This window comes from Gastrolobium bilobum, unplaced genomic scaffold (assembly GCF_033153095.1).
Source record: "Gastrolobium bilobum isolate Gb01-03AN ecotype WA unplaced genomic scaffold, APGP_CSIRO_Gbil_v1 utg333, whole genome shotgun sequence".
NCBI classification, from domain to species: Eukaryota; Viridiplantae; Streptophyta; class Magnoliopsida; order Fabales; family Fabaceae; genus Gastrolobium; species Gastrolobium bilobum.
In genome coordinates, this window is record NW_026898265.1 from 444904 (window position 1) to 457941 (window position 13038).

The 13038-nt window shown below is 37.4% G+C and overlaps 1 non-coding gene across 1 annotated transcript; it reads right to left on the reverse strand.

The window, feature by feature from the left end:
* Positions 1 to 10059: 10059 nt before the first annotated feature.
* Positions 10060 to 10166, reverse strand: LOC133314360 (small nucleolar RNA R71). Its single transcript, XR_009751945.1, has one exon. It is a non-coding gene; the product is annotated as a small nucleolar RNA R71 (small nucleolar RNA).
* Positions 10167 to 13038: the final 2872 nt, after the last annotated feature.

The window sequence follows — 13038 nt, forward strand, 5'->3', positions numbered from 1 at the left end:
GATGCTTCCATCTGGAACTTGGAGAACCAGATAGACCAGTTGTCTAGGCAGTTAGTTGAAAGAGCTCAAGGGCAGATTCCTGGAGATACTATTTTGAATCCAAAGGCAGACTGCAAGTCCATTGTAACCAGGAGTGGGATAGTGATCACTCCTCAAGACAAGCCAAAATTGGTTCAGCAAAAGAAGGTTGATGAACCATTAATTGAGCCAGAGCGTGAAAAAGAAGTGGAAACACCTTCAAGTGAGAAAGAAGAGCCTGCAAGGCAAGAAAAAGAAGGGGCAAAGGAGAAATCTGTTGAAGCTCCAAAGCAACTGATGGATTATTCTCGCTTTGAGAAACCTCCTTATCCTATGAAGCTCAAGCAGCAAGCACAGAAGCAACAGTATGCTAGGTTTTTAGATATGTTTAAAAAGTTGCAAGGTAATATTCCTTTGCTGAAGCTTTAGCTAATATGCCTAACTATGCTAAATTCATGAAAGATTTATTGTCTAGAAAGCATAAGTTGCAGGATTGTGAGACAGTAGCACTTACTGAGGAGAGCAGTGCCATTATACAGAAGAAGTTTCCACCAAAGCTTCGAGATCCGGGAAGTTTCAACATCCCAATTGTGATAGGCAACACCAATGTTGGTCGGGCACTTTGTGATCTTGGAGCAAGCATCAATTTATGCCATTGTCCATATGCAAATCTTTGGGAATTTCTGAGTTGAAGCCGACCATGGTCTCTCTACAACTTGCTGACCATTCTTTGAGGAGACCTAATGGAATCATAGAAGACGTTCTTGTTAAAGTTGACAAGTTCATCTTCCCTGCTGATTTTATTGTGCTAGATATGGAGGAAGAAAGTGAAATACCCCTTCTGTTGGGTAGACCGTTCTTAGCCACAGCTCGAGCCATGATTGATGTGGAACAAGAGAAGCTCGAGCTGAGGATGAATGATGAGAAAATCACCATCAATGTTTTTGATGCTATGAAGAACTCATTTGATCAGAATGATTGCTTCAGGCTTGAAGTGTTTGAAGAGGTGCTCAAAGAAGAAGAGCTTGATGATCAAGAGCTTAGAGAAGAGTTGAATTCTCAAGATGAAGCTACTCCAAAAGAAGAGCGAGATATTGTATTTGAAGTGCTAGAAAAGAAAGAAGATGACTCAGTTACTTTGGCACCAAAAACAGAATTGAAGGAATTACCTGAGACTTTGAAATACGCCTTCTTGGGAGATGAAGAGCAATATCCTGTCATCATAAATAAAGCGTTGTCTACAGAAGAAGAAGAGAAGCTGTTAGAAGTGCTCAAGGAGCACAAAGCAGCCATTGGGTGGTCTATTTCTGACTTGAAGGGCATCAACCCTTCTTTCTGTACTCACAAGATTCTCATGGAAGACAATGTCAAACCAGTGAGGCAGCCTCAGAGGAGACTAAACCCCACTCTGAAGGAAGTAGTCCGCAAGGAAGTGATGAAGCTCATGGATGCTGGGATGATTTACCTAATTTCTAACACTGCATGGGTGAGTCCAGTACAGACAGTTCCAAAGAAAGGAGGAGTGACTGTTGTGAGAAATGAGCAGAATGAGTTAATTCCCACCAGAACCATTACTGGGTGGAGGATGTGTGTGGACTATAGGAGATTGAACGATGCTACAAGGAAGGATCATTTCCCCTTCCTTTCATTAATCAAATGCTAGAAAGGTTAGCCGGGCATGATTTTTATTGCTTCTTAGATGGTTATTCCGGCTATTATCAAATTCCAGTGGCACCAGAGGATCAAGAGAAAACTGCTTTTACGTGCCCATTCAGAGTTTTTGCTTACAGAAGAATGTCATTCGGCCTCTGCAATGCACCCGCGACATTTCAAAGGTGTATGCTTTCTATCTTCTCTGATATGGTAGAAAAATGTTTAGAGGTATTTATGGATGATTTTTCTGTCTTTGGTTCTTGCTTTGATTCATGCTTAGTTAATTTAGCTAAGGTTTTGAAAAGATGTCAAGAAACTAATCTGGTTTTAAATTGGGAAAAATGTCATTTTATGGTGCGAGATGGTATAGAGTTAGGCCACAAAATTTCTGAAAAAGGCATTAAGGTTGATAAGGCTAAGTTGATGTTGATTGAAAAACTTCCCCCTCTCGTTAATGCTAATGGTGTGCGAAGTTTCTTAGGCCATGCAGGTTTTTATCGAAGATTCATCAGAGATTTTTCAAAGATTGCAAAGCCTCTTAGCCAGCTGTTGGTGAAGGAAAATGAGTTCCTTTTTTATGAAGCTTGCCTCAATGCATTCAATGTGTTGAAGGAAAAGCTTACCACGGCGCCTGTTCTGACAGCGCCAGATTGGAGTCTTCCGTTCGAACTCATGTGTGATGCGAGCGCATACGCAATGGGTGCAGTCCTTGGTCAGCGTAAGAACAAGTTGTTGCATGTTATTTACTATGCTAGCAAAGTCTTTAATGAGGCACTGGCCAACTATGCCGCTACTGAAAAAGAGATGCTAGCAGTGGTTTATGCATTAGATAAATTTATATCTTATTTGATAGGTTCTAAAGTTATTGTATTTACTGACCATGCTGCTCTTAAGTATTTGATGACCAAGCAGGATGCAAAGCCACGTTTACTGCGTTGGATGCTCTTGTTCTAAGAGTTTGACTTGGAAATCAAAGACAAAGTTGGAGTGGAGAATAAAGTTGTTGATCACTTGTCTAGGATTCAAGACAAGAGCTTACAAGAAGGACCTGAAATTGAGGTCAATGAATCTTTTCCTGATGAGCAAGTGATGGCAGTACTTATGCATCCATGGTTTGCAAACTTTGCAAACTACAAAGCTGCTGGCTCAATGCCTGAAGATCTCACTTGGCAGCAGAAAAAGAAATTTCTTCATGATACAAGGAGGTACCACTGGGATAACCTTTTTCTTTATTTTCAATGTGCTGATGGTGTTATTCGCAGGTGTGTAGCTGAATTCGAAATGCCGGATATTTTGTGGCATTGTCATGCATCTGACTATGGAGGACATTTTGGAGGCAACAGAACTGCACAGAAGGTGTTGCAAAGTGGGTATTATTGGCCTACAATTTTTAAGGCTGCACGAGAGTTTGTAGAGAGATGTGATAAGTGCCAGAGGACGGGAAACATATCCCGCAAAGATGAGATGCCCCTCAACTGCATATTGGAGGTAGAATTGTTTGATGTTTGGGGGATTGACTTCATGGGACCATTCCCTAAGTCATATTCTAACCAATACATCCTGGTTGCTGTGGACTACGTGTCCAAGTGGCTAGAAGCGGCTGCTTTGCCTACGAATGATGCAAAGGTGGTAGTTTCTTTCTTACGGAAGAATATTTTCACCCGCTTTGGAGTTCCTTGGGCAATCATCAGTGATGGTGGCACTCACTTCTGCAATAAGCAGTTTGAAAGCTTGCTTACAAAGTATGGTGTCACTCACAAGGTGGCTACACCATACCATCCTCAAACCAATGGTCAAGTAGAAATTTCAAACAGAGAGCTGAAGAGGATTCTGGAAAAGACTGTAGGCAGCTCAAGGAAGGATTGGGCCAAGAAGCTGGATGATGCACTCTGGGCATACAGGACAGCCTTCAAAACACCAATAGGTATGTCACCATTCCAACTGGTGTACGGTAAGTCTTGCCATCTTCCTGTAGAGTTAGAACATAAGGCTCTGTGGGCTGTTAAATTCTTGAATTTTGAACCATCAAAGGCTAACGATAAAAGATTACTGCAATTAAATGAGCTTGATGAGTTCAGGTTAGTAGCATATGAAAATGCCAGGATTTACAAAGAGAAGACAAAGAAGTGGCATGACAAAAAGATCCAACCAAAAGAGTTTGAGCCAGGACAGCAGGTATTACTATACAACTCTCGACTGAGGTTGTTTCCAGGTAAGCTCAAATCTCGTTGGTCTGGTCCCTTTATTGTTAAGACAGTGTTTCCATATGGTACTGTTGAAATCTCACCACTCAATGCTGAAAGACCTTTCAAAGTCAATGGGTCTAGATTGAAAGTATATCATGGAGAGCAAGTAAGTAGGGACCAAGTTTCTATCCCTTTAGCTTCATCTGAAGTTTAAATTGTTCTCGTCAGGCTCGAGACGTTAAACAAGCGCTGGTTGGGAGGCAACCCAATAAATTTTGAGTCATTTTCTTATTTGATTATGTTAGGGTCATTTAGACATCTTTAGTGTGTTGGGTTGTAACTCTCCAGTACATTGGTCATGTTATTTTCTGCTTGATATTTCACATGTGTGTGTTGTTTTTACTTGCGCAGCAGTTATTTTTTCTACTAGTTTAGTTATTGTTGAGGACAACAATGTTCTAAATCTGGGAATTGGGGCCGCATACGCGTTATCTGAGGTATCACACACAGAGGAACAATAGAAGGTTCAACAGAAAATCAGAGAATTCATGTCTACTTCAGGGGAGTTATTTTAACCTTTCCAATTTATTTTGTTTTAGTTTAATTTTATTTTTAAGTTTTCAATTATATTAGTTTACTTTAAATTTTAAAGTTTTCAACTTAATTTTAAGACCCCATCCATCCTTAATCACTAAATATTTAGTGAAATTTTAAAATGGTGAATTTTTAGAATTTTCCATTGTGCTTGATATGTATGCATAGTAAATAATTACATGAAATTGGTTGATAGTTGAGATTAAGAGTATAATAATGTAAAAATTATTTTCATACATAAATGAGCGTAAGTCAAGCATGCTTAATAATTCACTAGAATAAGAAAAATAACTAAAGTAATCAAATAGAGAGTGGAAAATAAGTCTCACACCATTAGCCGTAAGCTTTTGAGCGTAAACAGAAATTATTTTTTTGGTGTGAACTTTACTGGTTGAATCACTCTAGAACTTGTTTTGTTTCTCCTTGAGATGGTATGTAGTATATAATTGTTGAAATAATAGAGGCAGTTCTTTCTAAAAGCTAGATAGCCAAATAGCCACCCTGAATGTTATTCTTAGATTAAGCCCCTTTGAGCCTAGGCCTGTTTGTTCATTGACAGCTTATTATGAATAGCCACTCCATACACATCCTCACCTGAACTGATTAATTTTTAAAATTAAATGAGGAACTAGGTATGATTGGAACAAAAAGAAAAGAAATCAAAGTCTAGTATATGGAAGAAAAGGTGAAAAGAGGAAAAAGCCAAAATGTGGTGGAAAAGAAAAATGAAAAGAAAAAGGTTGGAAGGTGTATCTGTACAAAAACAGAAAAAGAAAAACAAAAGGAAAAGGGAAAGAAAGAAAAGATTCATGAATAAGTGAAAGAAGAAAGGAGGAGTAAGCAAATAAGAAAAATCTATATGATGAACAATCATATATAAATTCCTCTTTAAAAATTGAATTTTAATCAGTAATCTTGAGCCACTTACCCAGATGATTCCTTCCCTTTTACCTAAGCCACGTTACAACCTTAACAAAGACCTCTTGATTGACTTTGTATACTTATTAGATTGTGGAGAGTGAGAATATAAACAAGCCTATGGTAGTGTTAATTAAGTGAAGTAAGAGTGAAACATATACCCTTAAACACTGAGTGTGAGTGAATAAATAAAAATCCAGTGAGAGGGTGTTGTGGATTTGAATTAAACTACTCTTTATTTTGAGATCTCAAGTTATGATTCTATGACTAGTGAATGTGAATGTATGCTTGAACTCGATGTATTATTGCTATTGAACTTGAATACTTTGATATCTCATTATTGATAAATTTTCTGTCTGTTATTCATTAAGCATGACCAGCCGTCTCCAAACTTTCCCATAGTCTTATTCTAATTAATTGCTGAGGACAACAATATTCAAATCTGGGAATTGTTTGATAAACCTTTAGTTTATCTTGTTTTATAGACTAAATTAATATAAATTATCAAGTTGAATAAGTCAAAAACTAGGGTTTTAATACAATAATCATGAACTTTATGAATTATCAATTAAATGATATACATTTTCTATTTTGAAGGGATTTGAAGATAAAAGGAGGAAGAATTGAAGATATGAAAGATGAAGATCAAAACAAGAAGATTTAAAAGATCTCATCAAGATTATCAAGTTGTTAGAGAGGGGGCTTAAGCCCCCAATTCGAAGCTAAAGCCTCCTAAAACCAGCAAATGGCCTCTGCCTAAGCAGGCTTAAGCCCCAATTAGCAAGCTAAAGCCTCCTGTATAAGCAAATATGTTCGGCCTTAGCAAGCTTAAGCTCGCTCCAGCAGGCTTAAGCTCGAGCCAAGGAAGAATTTCAGACGCGAAGAGCAGGCTTAAGCTCGCTCCAGCAAGCTTAAGCGCGTACGTTACTTCTGCATTCGTAAATCAGCAAGCTTAAGCGCGAATGAGCAAGCTTAAGCTCCCCGAAAGATCCAACTTAAGCCCACTTGAGGAATCCACTTAGGGCACGAATTCTTTACCCTTAAAAACACATTTGGGGGTTTAGAATCAAGATTATTGATATTCTAAGAGAACTCTTGGTGCTTGGAGGCAGAGGGAATACGGAGAAACACTCGGTTTATGTTCGTGAGCGGCGGAGACGGATCAACATCAAGTCTGCACTGGGGATATTGAAGATTCACCAATCATCTATGGAGTTTGGGGGAGTTTTTATATTGTCTTTCATTCTTGATATTGTTATGTCTGGCTAGTTTTATAATTGTGGTAAGGGTCACAACCCTTGATGTGAACCCCTTGTAGTTTGGTTGAAGTTTATGTTTATTTATTTAAATTGAATTTATCTTGCCTTGTTCTTCATTACGTAATTCTTTTAGAACTGATCAATCTATTAGGATTGCGAGGGTTAGGGTTTTCAATAGGGATATTGAAATTCTAATTCCTGACAAAGGGTAAGATAACTGTTCATGTACGCACTAGGGATAGGCTACATGAACCGCAAACGTTAAAGATTCATTGATTCTAAGGGTTAACTTGAAAAGGGATTTCTAAGGGATTAGGATTCTAATAGAGTTAATAAGGTTAAAGTCACTAAGGGATTAGGGCTTAACTAATCATATAAAAGATGATGAATCGTTTGATCAATTGAATAAGTAAACATAAATGTAATCCAAGTTACAAGGTGGGGATCGTAAAGGTGTTTGTTTCTCTTTACCGCAATATTTTCTCAGATATTTTCTCAACCTTTAATCTTTTGTTCTTTAATTATAAAAGAACCTGTGAACCATTTACATTTATTTTGAATTAATTTCATTTATTTCACAAACTACAATTGTTCTCAAACTATTTTTATTAATCCAACAAGAGAGGAATAGCTATAATAACTTCGGTGCCTCAATCCTCGTGGAGACGATACTCTACTCATCATTTTATTACTTGGTACGATCGGTACACTTGCCGATTTTACGCAATAGTGAGCAAAGTGATGATATTGAGAGCATCACTTTCAATAATGACCTGTCTTCACCCTTTGTTCCAGCCTACTTCCAGACCCTTCAAAACACCCCATAATTCAGCAGTAAAGGCAGTGCAGACACCAATATAGTATGAGAAACCACCACACCAATCCCCGTCAGAATTACGAAAAATCCCTCCACACGCAGCCTGACCAAGACTACCTCGAGCTGCCCCATCCGTATTCATTTTCATCCAACCATCATCTGGTTTCCTCCATTGAATAAATTCAACTTGATTATTAGTAACCAGATGAGGCCCAGCATTACTCTCAGCCTTCCAAGCTTCCTGTATCTCCATAACTCTATCAATTATCGTTTGGGTCATCATATTGATGTTAGGTGTATCACAATTATGAACAGTCCTATTTCCCCATACCAAATAAACCAAACAGTGCAAATGAACAAGGACCTCCAAGCAACGTTGAAAGGCCTCATGCTATTGCACAATAAATTAACCTCAATCCAGTTATCTTGATTTACGTTAAAAAAATCAAACCACTTATACCTGGGGAGCAATCTCTTCCATATTGGCTTTATACGATCACAATCTCTTAGGGCATGCAGAATTGTTTCTCTGCTCTTCATACAAATATCACAAGTTGAGTTATCAGCACCCCATCGAGCAGTCCAATCTCTCGTGAGAAATCTACCATGCAGGAGTTTCCACGTAAATAGTTTCATTTTTTGTGGCCCTTTCCACTTCCACACTATATCCCATTTAACCTCTGTGCTACTTACACTTCTATTTCTTTTGTCAAGCATATCATAAAACTCTTTCATTGTTGGTGTATTGCAGCCATTAAAAGACCAAACAATCTTATCCGGACCATCTAATGGATTAAGCGGAAGACAACTTCTGATCACCAGAATTGTGTGTAGGTTCAACACATTTTCACAAGGGCTTAAATTCCAATCACCATTATCATCTACTAGATCTTTAACCCTTGAGTGTCGATGTTCAAGAGGAATCGAGTCTGAAGCTAATTCCACCAAAGCAGTAGGGAGAGGTGTCCATTTATCATCCCAAAATCTAGCCTGATTACCATCACCAATCTCCCAACTTTGAGATGCTTTCATATTATCCCAAACTCTACATAAGTTTAGCCCACAATCTTGAGTCTCCCATTTTATGAACAAACAAATTAGACCTCCTTATATTGTTATTATATTTAGCCACAAGAACTTGTACCCATAAGGCCTGAGAATTATCCTGGATTCTCCAAATCAACTTAGCCAGAAACGCGTCATTCATAATGGTCAATTTTTTAAAACCAAGTCCCCTCTCCGTCTTAGGCTTCGTGAGGGTGTCCCACCCAATAAGATGACAAGCTCATTTATTATCCCTATCTCCCCAGATGAAGTTACGTTGTAGTTTTCCACCTCCTCGCAAATAAAAATATGCACCTTTCCACGTTGCATATGAAAATAAGGGATAGATGAAATAACAGACTGGGATAAAGTAATTCTACCCGCTGTGAAAGACAACTTGTTTGCCACCACTCAACTTATTTCTCACTTTTTCTACAATATCTTCATACATTTGTTTTGTAACTCTGCCATGCTGCATCCACGCCCGCATATACCTCCCTATATTTCGAAATCTCTTGAACCCACTAGATTCTGAAATGGCCTTTGCAGTCTCCTCAGGAGTATTCCTTGAAAAGAAGATTGTAGTTTTTTGCTTACTAATTTTTTGACCCGAAATTTCTCCATACAAATGGGAACATTTTAAGATGATATCAAGTTGGTCTTGTGATGCTTCAGCAAATAACATCAAATCATCTGCAAACATAAGATGTGAAATTTTAGGCCCATTTTTCCCAACTCGGATAGGCTTCCAGAGACTGCCTTGAACTGTTGTATTAATGATATGAAAAAGTTTCTCCATACCCAGAACAAAAAGATAAGGAGATAGAGGATCCCCTTGTCCAATGCCCCGTGAAGGATAAAATTCACCTGTTTTACCTCCATTCTATAGAACATTTATAGTATAAGAGGATATTGCTTCTTGTATGATCTTTATATATTTTTACTTTTTTATTTATTTTTTTACTTTTTTTATATTTTATATATATTTTTTTCCTGCATAATTTTCTACAAAATTCTGCATAATCTCTCTACTCTTTTGGTTTATGCGAGGTACTGTTAATCCATGATCCTTGTAGTTTGATCTGGAGATAGAGAAGACAGCTAGAAGGCTTAGAAAAAGCACAAAAGAGAGGGGTAAAAAGCATCAAGCTTGACGAAAACAAAGGAGGAAGCCATGGAGGACAATAACAAAATTCAGAATCCTTTGAGGACGTTGAGGGACTACATGACTCCAACTCGAGTTCTTCAGACTGCAAGTATTGTTAGGCCAAATGTGGATACTAACAATTTCAAGCTCAAGCCAACATTGATGCAGCTGATTCAAAAAGATTAGTTTGCCAGAAGAAGCACAGAAGACCCTTATATTCTTCTTGAGAACTTCCTTCTATACTGTGATACCTTGAAGATGAATGGAGTCTCTCGTGACGCTATCTTGCACAAGCTCTTTCCCTACTCTCTGAAAGATGATGCCAGAGATTGGTTGCAGTCACTACTTCAAGGAAACATCACCAACTGGGATGATCTAGCAGCCAAATTTTTAGCCCGGTTCTTTTCATCTTCAAAATGGGCTAAGCTTAAGGCTGATATCTCTGCTTTTGAACAGAAAAAGACAAAATCTCTTTATGAAGCATGGGAAAGGTTCAAGGGACTACTCAGGAAGTGTCCACGGCATGGGTTTGAAGCTTGGGAGAAAGGCAAAATTTTATTCCAGGGAATGACACATAACCCCAGAACTCTAGTCAATGTTGTAGGGGGGTTGTTTAAAGACTAAAACTCCTGAGGAAGCATTAGAGTTACTTGAATTTCTAGCTTCTCAAGAGTTTGATAATGCTTCGGTACAACAAAGAAGAGCTGAAATTATGAAGCTGGAAGGATATGATGCATTGTTGGCACAAAATGAGCAGATGATGCAGATGCATAAGAAGCAACAACAGTAGCTGGATGCCCTTACAAAGCAATTTTCTTCTCAACAAATTACTTCGGTAGATACTCCTTCGGTCAATTGTGGAATTTGTGCGAGTGCTCATGCTATAGAGGATTGTGATTTTATGAGAGCACCAGAACCTGCAGATGTAAATGGAATCTAGTACAATCAAAAGAACCAGAATAATCCGGGGAGAATCCAATATGCGAATAATTACAATCAAGGGTGGAGAAATTAGAATCAGCATTCAAGGTTGAGTTACAAATCCAACTATCAGCTTAATCCTTCTCTCCCAGTGCAACCACCTCCTTCACAACAAAGCAACACTTCTGAGTGGGATAAAGCTTTTGCTAAACTCTCAAAGATCACCTTTGGTTATATACAAGGTGCAAATGCCTTCAGAGAGGATACTTATGCTTTTATGCAAGAGACTCAGACTTTATTCTGGAATCAAGAAGCATCTATTTGAAATCTGGAGACTCAGATAGGTCAGTTAATAAGGTAGATTTCCAAGAGAGGTCAGGGTACAATTCCAAGCAACACAGTTGTCAATCTAAAGGAGCATTGCAATGTTATCACCACTAGGAGTGAGACAGTGATTCAGCCTATAGAGAAGCAGCCTGAAGAAAAGAAGAAGGATGGAGAGGCATCGGTTGAAGAAGAGAAGAACGGAAAGGCAAAGGATATTTGTTGGGTAGTAGGTGCTTTGTAGGACGTTCCCTTACTTAGTCTATCAAGAGAAACTCATTTGTTCTCAAGATATTGACCCAGTCACGCAAGTGCATGCATCAAGTAATAAGTGAGATTATTAGTGCCCAAGTTATCATTCCCACGAGGATAGTAACTCTAAATAATATTTTGAGCTGAATCTTAAAGAATTTGGAAAATGTAAAAGAACAATTTAAATTGTTTGGTCTTTCGTTCCCTAGTATCTTAAGGACGTTCTCCTTAAAACAATAGGTTCATATTGACTCTAAACAACTCCTCACATCGTTATATATTGAATCCTTCCTGATTTCAGGAGGAACGAAAAATCATGGGAGTTTGGTGTTAAGATAACAGAATATTAAATACAGAAATTCAAGTTAACAATAATTCAGAGACAACAAGGTGGTATGATTAACAGAAAATAGTTTTAAACAAAAGAAACTGATCCACTATTTCATTCTTAAATAGCCATGTTCTCAACTCAAGACTTAACCCTTCTGAATTTGTTCAGATCTTTTCACTGTCAACTCTGATTTGTTAGCTCATAGACTAAATGGCTCGCAAGTTTCTATATTCCTACGTCTCCCTTGACTCCGGCAGTTACTAAGTACGGAACCTTCAGGGAATGAGATGGTTTCTTATTCCTAAGGCAACTAGTAAGATTGTTTCCATAATCTTATCTTCCTCATATGATTAAGTTTTCTAAAATCCTTTCCTTGAGGAAGTTTCCTTCTCAGTTGCGTTCAATTTTCATTGATACCCAAATAATTAAAGTTTACTTAAATCATAGAAATACAAAAGATTCAGTGCAAGAATTTTGAACATAGTTCTTTAAGAACTTCACAGGTTTTCTGTTCCAAAATAACTTAGCTTATGGCTGAAAATACAAACAGAGTTATCTCAATCTGAAATCTCATAGACCCGATATATAGCTTGAAGAAAACGATTAGAAGAGAAAAGAGATAACAGACGTACATTAATAAACACAAGTTGCTTACAACAATATAAAATAAAATGGAGAAAAATGGAGGTTTGCTCGTGAAGAGTCTCAAATTGTGATGAAGAGTGGAGAGAAGGATGTTGTCACTTAGCTATTGTTAAAACTATACAAGTTATAAAACAGAAACTTAAGCTATAAAATCTATGGTCTCTTCTTAAGGAATGAGATGCTTTCTTCGTCTCGGGCTCTCCTATTTATAAGCTGAGGAAGGTGATCATTTCTCTGATTAAATCTTTCCTATCCAAAATCCATCCAATTGAGATTTCTCCCTCCAATTTCCCTTAGTTTTATTCTGATTTATTACTAGGGACAGCAATATGAAAATTTGGAAATTGTTTGATGATTCTCCAATTTATTATGTATTAATGGATAATATGAGCATGAAATTGATTTAAAAATAATTAAAAGTTATGAGAATTATAATTAAAGTGTTATTTTATTCTCAGTAATATTCTCATAAAAATTCTTATATTTTGCTTTAATTTTTAGCTCAATAAAAAGATAAATTGGAGAGCTCAAGTGGATTTGTTTTGGATTTCTGAATCATATAATTGATTAAAGATCTTATTGAAGATTTTCTTGAATATTCTTAAGGAAATGTTTTCCTTTAAATATAAAAGGGAAAATTTTAAAGATTTGATTAAAGATATGATTGGAGATTCTAGTGAAGATTCCATTGAAGATATTATGCGAAATTAAAAGACATGATTTCATCATTATAAAAAGGCCGGCACATTCAGAAAGAAGGGGAATTTTGATAATTGAGAAGGGAGAATCCAAATTTAGTGATAGAAGGGCGCCTTTTAGGCTTTGGAATATTGGGAGCGGGTTGATCTCAAGAACACGCTGAGAGCCTTGGGGATTCACAATGCCATAACACCAATGGAGTTTGGGGAACCTTTATTGCTTTCTCTTGT